This window comes from Cupressus sempervirens, chromosome 9, assembly GCF_028749045.1.
Source record: "Cupressus sempervirens isolate cs-2001-9-10 chromosome 9, ASM2874904v1, whole genome shotgun sequence".
NCBI lineage: Eukaryota > Viridiplantae > Streptophyta > Pinopsida > Cupressales > Cupressaceae > Cupressus > Cupressus sempervirens.
Genome location: NC_143126.1, coordinates 495028820 through 495043236, shown reverse-complemented (window position 1 = coordinate 495043236; position 14417 = coordinate 495028820). Strand labels below are relative to the sequence as shown.

The window sequence follows — 14417 nt, the reverse complement described above, 5'->3', positions numbered from 1 at the left end:
CTTAACTTATTATGATGGAATAGTGTAAGATTTGGTAATGATGAATCATGTTTGATAAAAGGAAAAGGGTATATCAAACTCATAGATAAGATTTCATGTGATAATGCTTATTATGTTGAAGGATTGAATTATAACTTGTTAAGTGTGTCACAATTGAATAATTTGGGGTGCAATTTTGAGTTTGAAAAGAAATCAGCCAAGATATATGATACAAATGGAAACTTGATTAGAAAAAGAGATCAAACTAGGAGTAATATATTCTATTTGGATATAGAAGATGCTACTTGTCTTATTGCAAAATTTGATGATGCATGGCTTTGGCTCAAGAGACTATGTCATTTAAATTTAATAATTTGATTAGTATCAGTAACATGAAAATAGTTAGAGGTTTGCCTAAGTTGAAGAAACCAAAAAATATAACGTGCAAACAATGTCAGCTAGGCAAGATGACAAAGTCAAGCTTTAAAAGTAAAGCTTATACATCTGAGGAAATACTTGAAATTGTTCATACTAACTTATGTGAACCCATTGAAGTGAAAAGCTACAAAGGAGATAAGTATATAATTCTACTTGGTGATGATTACTCTAGAATGATGATAGTCATGTTTTTGAAACAAAAATTAGATGCTTTTCAAATATTTAAATGGTACTTGGCAAGAGTTGAAAAAGAAACATGAAAGAATTTGAAATTTTTGAGATCAGATAGAGGAGGTGAATTCATTTCACATGAGTTTGAGATGATTCATAATGTGTTGGTAAAAAGATTGTTCTTTTGAATAAACTCCCAAAATGCCCAAATCTGAAAGAACAATTAGATGCAACCAGTTGGATAATGTATCATGAGGTTGATAGATTTCCTCTGAATTGAAAGGTATAGCTCCCTTATAGAATGATATGCAATGAATTTTTTAATTTCCTAAACTAACTAGGTGCATTCTTAACCTGAGAACGAAAGAGGAGAAACCAAGTTGAACCTAGGCAGGACTAACTCAGGCAGATTTTAGATGTTAAACCTAGCCAACTTCGAGAACTCACACATCCTATGACTCTCGAGATTGGTAATGTAAGAATGTTGTTAGTTATGCAAATGCAATGACATGAAATTAAAATGAAGATTAAACATCTGAAACTTTGCAACATGAACAGATGAAAGTACTCTGATCTATCAACCATTCACCATTTAGCTGAGAATGCAAGAAAGTGCTTAAGACTAATTATAACAATACTCTAATTGGAAGTAATTAGAAAAGTGATGCCTAAATGCTCTGATTTGTAACAAAACCTTTCTTGTTTTGAACACAACAAACATAATACTCTGATTACATTTGCGTACAATCTACATCCAAATCTATTACAAAGAACCAAAATATCCATCACTAATGCATGAATGAAAATGTAGAAAATTGAATGCTCTCCCCTCTACTCTAGCTCTCTAACTGTATGCAGAAAAAGAAGAACCCCCATTCCCTCCACAAGATCTCCAATAAATAATCTCTCAAGTGATCAATCGATTCTTCTATGACCATCCAGTTCCTCTACCTCTTCGGTTCTATAACCATTCAGTTTGTAATTGATTCTTGGGAGAAAACTCATCCCTTTAACTTCCCCCTTTTTCTTTTAATATAACCATTTTCTCGGTGATCTTTCCTAGTTTCTATAACTGAATCTTGAAATTATTCTTTCTATGTATCAATCAAAATCCTCTACCTTTTACTTTGATACTTCCCCAAGGAATAAGCAAATATAATTCATAATTCCTGCCACATGATAATTATTTATGGACACATAGGCATACATTTTCATTCTGATCAATTCCTTTTTCAATTCTTCATTTTCCTTGAAAAGAATGGAACTGTTAACATCTCCGGGCAATGAAGAAGTTGCAAAAGCTACATCTACAACCATTTGGGTGATTTCTTGTTTGCTTCACTTGTCTTTTTATTTGTGGACTAGAAGTATATTTAACCTCGCCATGGCTTCAAGTAATTATCTCGTCAAAAATCTCACCATCATCTGCCTTGGCACCTATTGATCCTTGGTCGAACCCTGTTAGCTCATCTTCTACTATGTCATAACATAATCTTGGGGCCTCCTCATACTCTGCTACATCCAATTCTTAAAGATGTGCTTCCTTGAAAAGTTTGTCGAAAACATACTGCCTTGCAGGAACTAAGAGCATTATAAGCACTGGGAAAAGAACACCAGCAATGGGAATCCATGTAATACCAAAACATGCCAGCAAATAGGACATCTAGAAGATGGTAAAAATAGCAATCATTTTGAAAGGCATCATTTCAACAAATGAAGCATGGTAGCGTTGAAGTACTTTGTATCTTCGACTTGGTGTGGTAAGGAGTAAGAGTATTCTTTCCTAGAATTGGTTGCTAGGTAAACTTACTATAGCCATGAATGCAAAGTAACCCCAAAGAACTGAAGCAGGAATCATTTTAAGAAGGGGCATAGTAGAAACACAGCCACCTACCATCATGGCTTGCAAAAAATTACTCAAATGTTGCTCTTTGACCTCAACAGGAAGTAGTTCATCAACATCCTTCTCTGGATCAGAAATTGATTCATCAACTAGAGCATCTAGGTTTTCGATCCTTGTAGCCAATTGAAGGGTTGTCTATTGAAATTCCTTTAGAGCCATGGCTGGAGGTGGTTGATAAACCAATGGAGTTTGCATTTGCTGATAAGTTTCTTGCATGTTGCCATGCAATTATCTTAAGCTTGAATTTTCTTTAATGCTTTTCTTAGTTGTCTTCACCAACCTATTATGGACCAACTTGTGCTTCAAAGTAATTAAACATTTTGTATGCATCAAAGATTGAGGAATAACACCATTTGAAGGGGGTATACCAAGAAGACCACATATGATAACCAAGAATCCCAAAAGAAAATCATAATAGAATGATGAAGGTTTTCTCAAATTGAATTCCTTTTGCTGAGCAAGCTGAGATGCTACACTATGGTCAAAATAGTAAAGTACAACAATCATAATCATTAGAAAGAATGCAGCAATAATGTATAGCAATGGAACATCCAACAGTTCCTTAATTACTGTCCAGTTGTCATAAGCACCAGCTAACCATGGATTTGGACTGAACAGAAGCCCAAATGATAGAACCAAAGAAAACATTCCATTTCCAAAGCACCAAGAAGGAGTAAATTTTTTGAGTGTTGGATTACTCCTCTTTGGAATGCAAAATTCATCCACAGCACTCGAAATCCTATACTGAAATCCATAGACAGAAAAGAAGTAGATGTGGCCCAAGTCAACAAAAACTAGAGTGAAGACAAGGATATTCACTCCCTCCTTCTATCCTTTTGATCATGTTTAGTTGATCAATCTATGATTCATCTCAAACTTCTAGAATAACACTCCCTTTGTTGTGCATAGATTTCATAATTAGTTCCTTAATTCTTGATTGAACAGGCTATGCTCTTTTAGCATTGTAACAAAAATTGTCAATGAAAGCCTGCATGTGCGATGACAATTAAAGTTTTTAGCCATTTTAAAATATATATTTCTAGCCATAAAATTGCATGTAGATCAAGGTGATTAGTGGGTTCATCAAGTAAAAGCAGACCAGGTTCTATGAAAAAGGGCTTGTGTAGTAACCACCATCCCCACTATCATAGTAATATCATCCAGCTTTCCTCATGCAACACAAAAAGACTGCAAATTTCATTCTAAGTAGCTTTTTCCACACTAGAATACCATATCATTAGATCTCTCAATGCCACTAGCCTCTTGCAATCTTGAAGATTTTCTACTAAAGCTCTCCACTACATTACTCAAATAAAGAAACTTTTTCTGATTCCTTACGAGTGTCCAAGAATCATAACTTCAACCACCATTCCATATAAAAGAGATTATCAATAGGAGCATAATATCCTTGCCAGATTGGGATCTATCACCTACCCATCACGATAGGACTTTGAAATAACCCACCTGGTTTGAAAAGAAGAAGGCAATTTGAAGCAGAACTCGGCAAAGATTGCCTACCTATAATGACTTAGACCTAGACTCAAGATTGACTAGATTGACTTGATATGACCAATATTGCCAAGAAAAAAAGGGTGACTTAAAGTCAGGCAACAGCTGGCTCCAACTAGGGAGTATGTACTGCAAGGTGCAAAGAGAATCCAACATCTCTGGTTAAGCAAGTGCCTTAAGTATTGGGTTATGGAGTCTAGACTGCAAATCAATTTCTTTATCAACATTTTTAGTAAGGTGGTTGTCAAAACATATCTTAGCCTTTTCATTTGCACATATTTGATCAAGATCATTCACCAATAAATTATCTTCAAAGAAAAATGTTTCAGAAAATTGATCTTTACCAGCCATAACGAAGGAAGACTCAATACTATTATAATCTTCAATGACATTAGAAATTTGATTTTTAAATAATCCATCAGCCTTGGGATGATTTTTAGACCAACATTTTGAAATATCACCCACATTCTTTTTGTAGTGCCTCTCGTGTTTGCAGTTTGTACCTTGTCTATTTTTGATTCGAGAGATACTTGATACTCTTTTGATATTTGTACCTTGAGACGACCTAAAGGTCGAATGTTATATTTTGATTTCTGTACCATAGATGCTTTGTTTCTATGCTGTTCAGTTTATCATATTTGCATGTTGATGTTATTTTGAGATGACAGTAGATCTATGAGAACTGATTATCTGGTTATATGATGTATTGGACCTATTTGTTGACTATGTTATGAGATGGATTCTATACTATGGTTATTTACTTCATTTTTGTCTTTTACGCTTTCTGCGAATGTGAGTGATGTAAATGGATTAAATAGGTATTTTAATACATGTTGCTTCGGCTATGATATTATTTGCCATTGCACTTGATCATGTGTTTTAGTGTGCAAGAATTACATCCCTAGCAATGGCCTATGGAGATAGTGATCCAGCTGTTCATATTTTGCCAATGTCGCTCCTATATGGTCGACGTATCCTTATTTAGTTGTTTTATAATAAAACCTTTCGGTGATTAGTAAATCCGAACTCATTTGTATTATGTGATTAGACCAGCGAACATGTCTGTGCATTTAGAAGTTCACATTCTTCGTGAAAGTGTTAAGTGTTTTTCTGTAATTTTGGGTTTTTGGGTTTTTAATCTTTTGGATTTAATTTCTAGCAGCTTTGCCTTAGGTGAAATCCCCTTGCGGATAATAACCTATTTTCGTTTGGGTCATTTTGGAGTTTAACTACTCCAACTAGCTATTTTCCAGAATTGACTATTCACCCAAAAAAAGTGAATAAGTATTGGAAAAGTGATTTCATAAATCACTTTTCACAATTTGGAAATAGAATTGTAGAGCAAATTTGGAAATCCTCTTCTGAAGGATTCTTGTTTTGCTCATTTTGGGAGCTGTGAGCATGGGGTCTGCACGAGGTTGGTCTCGTTGGATTTGGCTCGAGGAGTTTATGCTTTGTCGTCATTTTCAACTATTTTGGCGAGTGGTTTATTTTATTGTGCGGGTTTCAGTTTCTGCCTCTTTTTCCTTCAGGTAGGGCCTTCCCGTTTTTTAGTTTTCACTCCGTTTCAGCTTCCGTTTCTTGTAGCAATATGTTAGGAGGCTGAGAACTAGTGTTCCCCTCTGTTTTTGTTTGCTAGTTCTGCCCGGTTGGTCGGGTATGAACGTTTTACCTATTTTTGAAATGGGGGTTTGGGTTTTTGGGCCGTTATGCTGGCCATTTTTGCATACGGTGTCCATTTTCGATTATTTTTGGATTTTTGGGGTTTTTGAACCTTAAAGGCCAAATGGGTTTTAATTTTGGAATTTTTCCAAAATTTGGGGTTTTTACCTCATTTTGTGTGCTGCCCTATTTTGTCGAGTTTTCTTGGCACATTGTGGTTCGTGGACCTGGATGATCCATTTGGATACTAGTTAGAACACTTTTGCATCTTTTGTTGCATTGGGATGCATGTAGCATCCATCATCTCGATTATGTTTTCGATCGATTGACTTTTGTTTGCATTCTCATCCTGTCCTTGTGTATGATCTCTGTGATGGTGGTGCACCACACACACGTATATTGTCGAGTGACCTGTGGGGCTCGATCTTTCGTGGTACTTCTGAAAGTTGTGATCATTGGGGTTGGGTTGGGAGTTTGCATGCCTTCGAGCACTCATCGCTGGATGAGCATGGGTAGGGTAGGGTAGCATATGGAGGGGGCTTCTATCTCACAGCCTGGTGACCTTAGTCCCATAGGGTTCGCAAAGGAAGTTTTAAGTAAGTGATAATTAAATAAAACATTGGGTGGTAATAAAATTTAAGATAATAAAAAGTATATGCGGGGCCCTCCGTTGAGGAGTTGAAATGCATGATCTGAGCTTGGGCTTGTCGATGCCAAGCGACTCTCCATGATGTCAGTCCCTACGTAGTAGCCCATTCAGGTGTCTGACCAAGACCTGTAGTTTATGCATTGTTTATCTCTTGGATTTAGTCACCATATTGCTTGGCATGTGTGTTAGCCATGGTTGTTGTTTTGTGTGTGTGTGGTTGGATCATTATCTCCATCAGCACAGTGGGTGTGGACCTACGGGTGCCATGTGGTTGGGAGGCATAGCTACCTTCACCACTGCTAGGGACTGGTGTACAAAGACGGTCTATTGTTCTAGCGTGATCGTTGCTGGATGTGTCACTTGGTACTTTGGTATACGGAGTATGCTTCTTGTGATTTATGCTCTCATTATGATGTTATCATGCTTAGATGATGTTAATTTTAACGCTTTCCTCATTATGATGATTAGCATGTAGTAGATGATGTTATCTAATTACAGGGTTATCTTATGTTACTACTAGCATGTTAGATTTCATTACTTATATTGTAGCATGTTTAGTAGTGATGTCCCTATCATGACAGCACCGACGATCTAATCGGTGGCTTGGGATGTCATGTGCGGGGGATGGCTAGGGCCCACGATGGTCCTATGACACCATTGACAGTTGGGAGGAACCACGTACTTAGTTGGTTATCTTTCTCATTGCAATGTTATCTATGTTATTGCGATGTTATTTCAGTTGTCGTGATGTTTCCTTTCTGTACTTTCCCTTCTTTGTTGGATAGATGGTTAGATTTCATTTTTTGTTACTCAATTTTGGTTCGAGTGTTTTGGCCTCAAAATGTGGATCCGGTACTCCCCGGTGTGGAGGTTCTTTTGTCAGTTTTTCTCCATTTTTGAGTTCTGGGAGTGTTTTTATTTTCTATGGGCGACATTTGTTCAGCATTGTGCAACACTGATAAAGTATTGTACGCCCATAGAAATAATGTCGCACGAAACAAAAAAGTGTCGCACGCAATACTGAAGAAGTGTCGTACGACACTGGAAGAGTGTCGCACAACTTTATGAGAAATGTCACGCGATACTTTTCCAGTATCGACCGCCTTCTTGAGAAGTGTCACACGCAATAAGGGAGAAGTGTTGCCCTCCCTTAGTGAAAAGTGTCGTACACCTTTTGGTTAAAACCTGTGCATGCCAACAACGGGCACTTTTTGTAGTGTTTTGATCTTTTTGAGAGTTGATCTGCAAACCCTTTTGGGCATTCTTGAAGCCTATGTTTTTGCATTTTGAATTCAGGAGGTTTCTTTTGAAATTCAATTTTTGGGTTTCTGTTGTAGTCGTTCGGGGTTTAAAATATATCATTGAAGTATAAGTTGATGTATATTTAATTCCTTATACTTAAGATATATTTTAATATATGCGACGATTCATTTGAGATGGGTTTCAGACCTCTACGAGCTAAGGTGTGGATTCTAGGAAATATCAGGGCTTCAAAAATTCAGACTTAGCCAGTTTCCAAGAGTCAGCTCATGTCTTTCAGCTTGGTAGGCTTTTGTGGTTTTCGTGATTGTGTTCTAGTTGGTAGTGGCATTTGGAGATCCGTTGGTGCTTGGTTGTCTTTTTGTCTTCCATTGCGATCTTTTGGTTTGTGTAGGTTGTATCATGTGCACTTACATTGGTTAAAAAAAAATAAAAAAATGTTCTGACTTGTTTTCATCCTTGTTTCCAAGGATCTCCGGGCGGGGCATTACACTTTTCATCCATTTCATAAATTTCATCAACATCAGGAAAAGAAAATATAGATACATCTTCTTTTTCAATTTTTCTTACCTTTCCTTCATGATCTTCAAGAATCTCCATAGGCTAGAAAAGTTCTTTTTGCCAGTGCCTCTTCCAAGGTAATTCATTATCACTTTCATCCACCTCATAAGAAGTTATATTCTTAGATTTAGTATGATGATCACAAAAACATAATGCAGCTAGCACATTTTTTTTGAGATAATTTTTAGGAAGACGACAATTTAAAGCATGATCCCCATTTATTTATCTTTCAATTTTACATATCAACTCTTCGACCATATTTTCAGCTTTAGCAAAACATGACCTCACTTTCTTTTCAACATAAGAATCATCAAGAGAATTAATCATTACCTTTTCTTCAAAACAAATAAATTCTACCATGAGGTCTTTGTTGACCAATCTTTTATCACTATGAGGAATACCCTCATTTGCTAATAGTTGTACTTTTGGAAACCAGGACATCTCTTGTTTTTCAAGAATCAAACCATTGGTTGTCATGGACTCTTCATTTTGCTCACTAATTATATTTTCTTCAGAAAAATTTTCTGCAGCCTTAAGTGATTCAACTAAGAGAGATGATTCCTCATTGTGCCTATGAGCAGTATTATCTTCAATCATTGATTCCTCACTCATTTTAACAATCAAAGTAGTTTCTTTGGCTTCAATAATTTCATCATCTGAAATCAAAACTGATTCTTTTGCTTTCAATTCAGGAAGTGATTCTAGATTCATACCTGTTGATTCTTGAGAGAAACTGAAATCCTCCATAATTGCATCTAAACTATTGATGGTGTGTTTTTGGTGTTCGAACACATGTAGACCACTTTCAAAATCTTTTTGATTATTCTCATCACAAGGAGAAGAAATCTCCTTTTTACCCTCAACTGATGAATCTATTGGTGAAACTAATGATTCCAAAGGAAAAAATATTGAGAAACAAGGGATCAAAACTACCTTTTCTTCTTCCTGTGATGATTTAGGCTGAAAACGTTCTTCGTTCACTAGTTTTTTATCAAGCACATCTACTTTGACTTCTTGTTCACTCAAAATTGAAAATTTTAAAGAAATGCAATTTGGAAGGGCTTCTGACATTTCACCCTCACCTACATGTAGTTCTCTCTTTAACTTCTACAACAACTTTGTTTTCTCTTCCACCTCTTTCAATAGGTGATATCTTGCACATATACTTCTCCATAACAGCATGGTTGCATGATCTTCTTTGATACTCAGGTTCATCCTTACTCCATTACTGATGCTTTCTCTCCAAGCTTCAAACATGTCGTGCAATACAGAATCAGTAGTGTGATGAAGCTCTATAAGGGAAGGATTTAGTCTCCCTCTTTTCACCAATTTAACAGGCATGGTCCTTTTTATAATGGAGTTGCCAATCTCTTGCAAGATAATAAAGTTTCTGAGAATAAAAGCAATGGACTCTTCAACCAAAAAAATGAGAATAAAAATGGAGTCGCCAATTTCTTGCAGAGATAACAATAAAACTGAGGAAGTAAAATATAAATACTGATCTTCTTTTCCACTCCCTAGTAGAGTTGCAAAAAATCTGTTGGTAAATAGATTGTTCCTTTGAATAAACTCCCAAAATGCCCAAATCCAAAAGAATAATTAGTTGCCAACAGTTGGATAATCTATCATGAGGTTGATAGATTTCCTCTGAATTGAAAGGTATAGCTCTCTTATAGAGTGATATGCAATGAATTTGTTTATTTCCTAAACTATCTGGGTGCATTCTTAACCTGAGAACGAAAGAGGAGAAACCAAGTTAACCCTAGGTAGGACTAACTCAAACAAATTTTAGATGTTAAACCTATAGCCAACTTTGAGAACTCACACATCCTATAACTCCTGAGATTGGTAATGCAAGAATCTTATTAGTTATGCAAATGTAGCAACATGAAATTAAAATGAAGATTAAACATTTGAAACTTTGCAACATGAACAGATGAAAGTACTCAATCTATCACCCATTCACCATTTAGCTAAGAATGCAAGAAAGTGCTTAAGGCTGATTATAACAATACTCTAATTGGAAGTAATTAGAAAAGTGATGCCTAAATGCTCTGATTCATAAAAAAACCTTTCTTGTTTTGAACACAACAAACATAATACTCTAATTATATTTGCTTACAATCTACAGCCAAATCTATTACAAAGAACCAAAATATCCATCTCTAATGCATGAATGAAAATGCAGAAAACTGAATGCTCTCCCTTCTACTCCAGCTCTCTGATTGTATGCAGAAAAAGAAGAACCCCCATTCCCTCCACAAGATCTCCAATAAATAATCTCTGAAGTGATCGATCGATTCTTCTATGACCATCCAGTTCCTCTACCTCTTCGATTCTGTAACTATTCAGTTTGTAATTGATTCTTGGGAGAAAACTCCTCCCTTTAACTTCCCCCTTTTTCTTTTAATATAAACATTTTCTCGGTGATCTTTTTTAGTTTCTATAACTGAATCTTGAAATTATTCTTTCTATGTATCAATCGAAATCCTCTCCCTTTTACTTTGATACTTCCCCAAGGCATAAGCAAATGTAACTCATAATTCTTGCCACGTGATAATTCTTTATGGACACATAGGCATACATTTTCATTCTGATCAATTCCTTCTTCAATTTTTCATTTTCCTTGAAAATAACAGCACTATTAACATCTTTGGGTGATGAATAAGCTTCAAAAGCTACATCTACAACCATTTGGGTGATTTCTTGTTTGCTTCACTTGTCTTTGTATTTGTGGACTAGAAGTATATTTAACCTCACCACGGCTTCGAGTAATTATCTCATCAAAAATCTCACCATCATCTACCTTGGCACCCCTTGATCCTTGGCCGAACCCTATTAGCTCATCTTCTACTATGACATAATGTAATCTTGGAGCCTCCTCATACTCTGTTGCATCCAATTCTTGAAGATGTGCTTCCTTGAAAAGTTTGGGGAAAAAGTACTGCCTTGCAGGAACTAAGAGCATTATAAGCACTAGGAAAAGAACACCAGCAATGGGAATCCGTGTAATACCAAAACATGCCAGCAAATAGGACATCTAGAAGATTGTAAAAATAGCAATCATTTTGAAAGGCACTGTTTCAACAAATGAAGCATGGTAGCATTGAAGTAGTTTGTATCTTCAACTTGGTGTAGTAAGGAGTAAGAGTATTCTTTCCCAAAATTGGTTTCCAGGTAAACTTTCTATAGCCATGAATGCAAAGTAACCCCAAAGCACTGAAGTAGGAATCATTTTAAGAAGGGGCATAGCAGAAACACAACCACCTACCATCATGGCTTGCGAAAAATTACTCAAATGCTTCTCTTTGACCTCAACAGGAAGTAGTTCATCAACATCCTTCTCTAGATCAGAAATTGATTCATCAACTAGAGCATCTAGGTTTTCGATCGTTGTGGCTGATTGAAAAGTTGTTTGTTGAAATTCCTTTAGAGCCAAGGTTGGAGGTGGCTGATAAACTAATGGAGTTTGCATTTGCTGATAAGTTTCTTGCATGCTGCCATGCAATTATCTTAAGCTTGAATTTTCTTTAATGCTTTTCTTGGCTATCTTCACCAACCTATTACGGACCAACTTATGCTTCAAAGTAATTAAACATTTTGTATGCATCAGAGATTGAGGAATAACACCATTTGAAGGGGGTATACCAAGAAGACCACATATGATAACCAAGAATCCTAACAAAAACAAATCATAATGGAATGATGAAGGTTTTCTCAAATTGAATTCCTTTTGTTGAGCAACCTGAGATGCTACACTATGGTCAAAATAGTAAAGTACAACAATCATAGTCGCTGGAATGAATGTAGCAATAATGTATTGCAATGGAACATTCAACATTTCCTTAATTACTATCCAGTTGTCATAAGCACTAGCTGACCATGGATTTGGACTGAACAGAAGCCCGAATGATAGAACCAAAGAAAACATTCTGTTTCCAAAGCACCAAGAAGGAGTAAATTGTTTGAGTGTTGGATTACTCCTCTTTGGAATGCAAAATTCATCCACAAGACCCAAAATCCTGCACTAAAATCCATAGACAGAAAAGAAGCAGATGTGGCCCAAGTCAGCAAAAACTAGAGTGAAGACAAGGATGTTCACTCCCTCCTTCTATCTTCATGATCATGTTTAGTTGATCAATCTATGATTCAACTTGAACCTCTAGAATAACACTCCCTTTGTTGCACACAGATTTCATAATTAGTTCCTTAATTCTTGATTGAACAAGCTATGCTCTTTTAGCATTGTAACGAAAATTATCAGTGAAAGCCTACATGTGCGATGTCAGTTAAAGTTTTTAACCATTTTAAAAGATATATTTCTAGCCATAAAACTACATATAGATCAAGGTGATTAGTGGGTTCATCAAGTAAAAGCAGATGGGGTTCTATGAAAAAGGGCTTGTGTATTAACCACCATCCCCACTATCACAATAATATCATGGAGCTTTCCTCCTGCAACACAAGAAGATTGCAAATTTCATTCCGAGTAGCTTTTTCCACACTAGAATACCATATCATCAGATCTCTTAATGCCACTAGCCTCTTGCAATCTTGAAGATTTCCACTAAAGCTCTCCTTTGCATTACTCAAATAAAGAAACTTTTTCTAATTCCTTATTATTTTCCAAGAATCATGACTTCAATCACCATTCCATCTGAAAGAGATTATCAATGAGAGCATAATATCCTTGCCGGGTTGGGATCTATCACCTACCCATCATGACAGGACTTCCAAATAACCCACATGGCTTGAAAAGAAGAAGGCAATTTGAAGGGGAACTCGAAAAATATTGCCTACCTATAATGACTTAGACGTAGACTCAAGACTGATTAGATTGACTTGATATGACCAATATTACCAAAAAAATAAAAAATAAAAAAGGGTGACTTAAAGTCAGGCAACACAATGATAGAGGAATCAAGAGACAGACATCAACACCTAGGAGCCCTCCACAAAATGGAATTTCTGAAAGCAGAAACAAGTCAATAATTGATTGTGCTAGAACAATCATGATGGAGAAAAATGTTGCTCTAAATTATTGGAGATAAGATGTAAGTACTATTGTATACACCTTGAACCATGCGCAAGTACAGAAAGGTACTCACTCAACACCTTTTGAACTATGGAATGTTCATCCACCTAATGTGAAATATTTTAAAGTATTTGGAAGCAAATGCTATATTTTTAAAGATGTTATGAGTAGAAAGTTTGATGCAAAGAGTGAAGAAGGTATATTCCTTGGTTACTCCACAAGAAGTAAAGCTTATAAGTGTTTAATTACTAACACTAATAAAATTGTGGAAAGTGCAAATGTGAATTTTGATGAGTTTATAGTAGCACATGAGGCTGAAATTACAAAAGAACTAGAATATTACAAGACATTTGTATACTATTATGAAGGAATGCCTATTGAAGAAGATGCTACAGATCATGCAAGAAGCCAACAACAAGTCTCAGCAACTACTGAGTCACATGCTATGAATGTCGAGTTGCATTCAGATGCCAAGTTGCAGAATGAGGAGCATGGACAATCTAACTCTAAGATTAACACACATGAAAGAGATGCTGAAACACCTGACAGAGATGCATATAGTGATACTGAATGTGAGAGAGAAAATCCAATCACAAGAACTGAGCCTAGACTATCCAAATATGTCAAAAGATACCATCCTATAGATCAAATCATTAGAGACAAAGATGCAAGGTAAATGACAAGAAATGGGTTGAGAAGTGAATCATGTTTATTAAGCATAAAGGAACCTAAGACAATGAGAGATGCATTGGAAGATGATGATTGGTACAAGGCTATGGAAGAGGAAATTCTATAGATAGTAAAGAACAAGACTTGGAGCCTAATTCCTAGACTAGAAGACAAGAATGTGATTGGCACAAAATGGGTATTTAGAAACAAGCTATATGAGAATGGTGAAGTGATAAGAAACAAAGCAAGACTAGTTTGAAAAGGGTATGCACAAGATGAAGGAATTGACTATGGTAAAAAATTTGTCCCTGTTGCAAGAATGGAAGGGCTAAGAATTTTTCTTGCTTATGCTACTTATAAAGGCTTTAAAGTTTACCAGATGGATGTCAAGTTTGCATTTCTAAGTGGCATATTAGAAGAAGAGGTCTACATAGAACAATAAGTAGGATTTGTGGATAAAAACAAAAAGAACATGGTATTTAGACTACACAAAGCCTTATATGGATTGCAATAAGCACCAATAGCATGGTATGAGAGACTTCATACTTATCTTGTTAAGATTGGCTTTGAAAGAATAGATG

The 14417-nt window shown here is 36.0% G+C and overlaps 2 pseudogenes; both read right to left on the bottom strand.

The window, feature by feature from the left end:
* Positions 1-1855: 1855 nt before the first annotated feature.
* On the bottom strand, positions 1856-9203 carry LOC149539498 (putative boron transporter 2 pseudogene; annotated as a pseudogene).
* A 1600-nt stretch (positions 9204-10803) lies between these two features.
* LOC149539497 (putative boron transporter 2 pseudogene) overlaps positions 10804-14417 on the bottom strand; it is a 63978-nt pseudogene continuing 60364 nt past the window's right edge.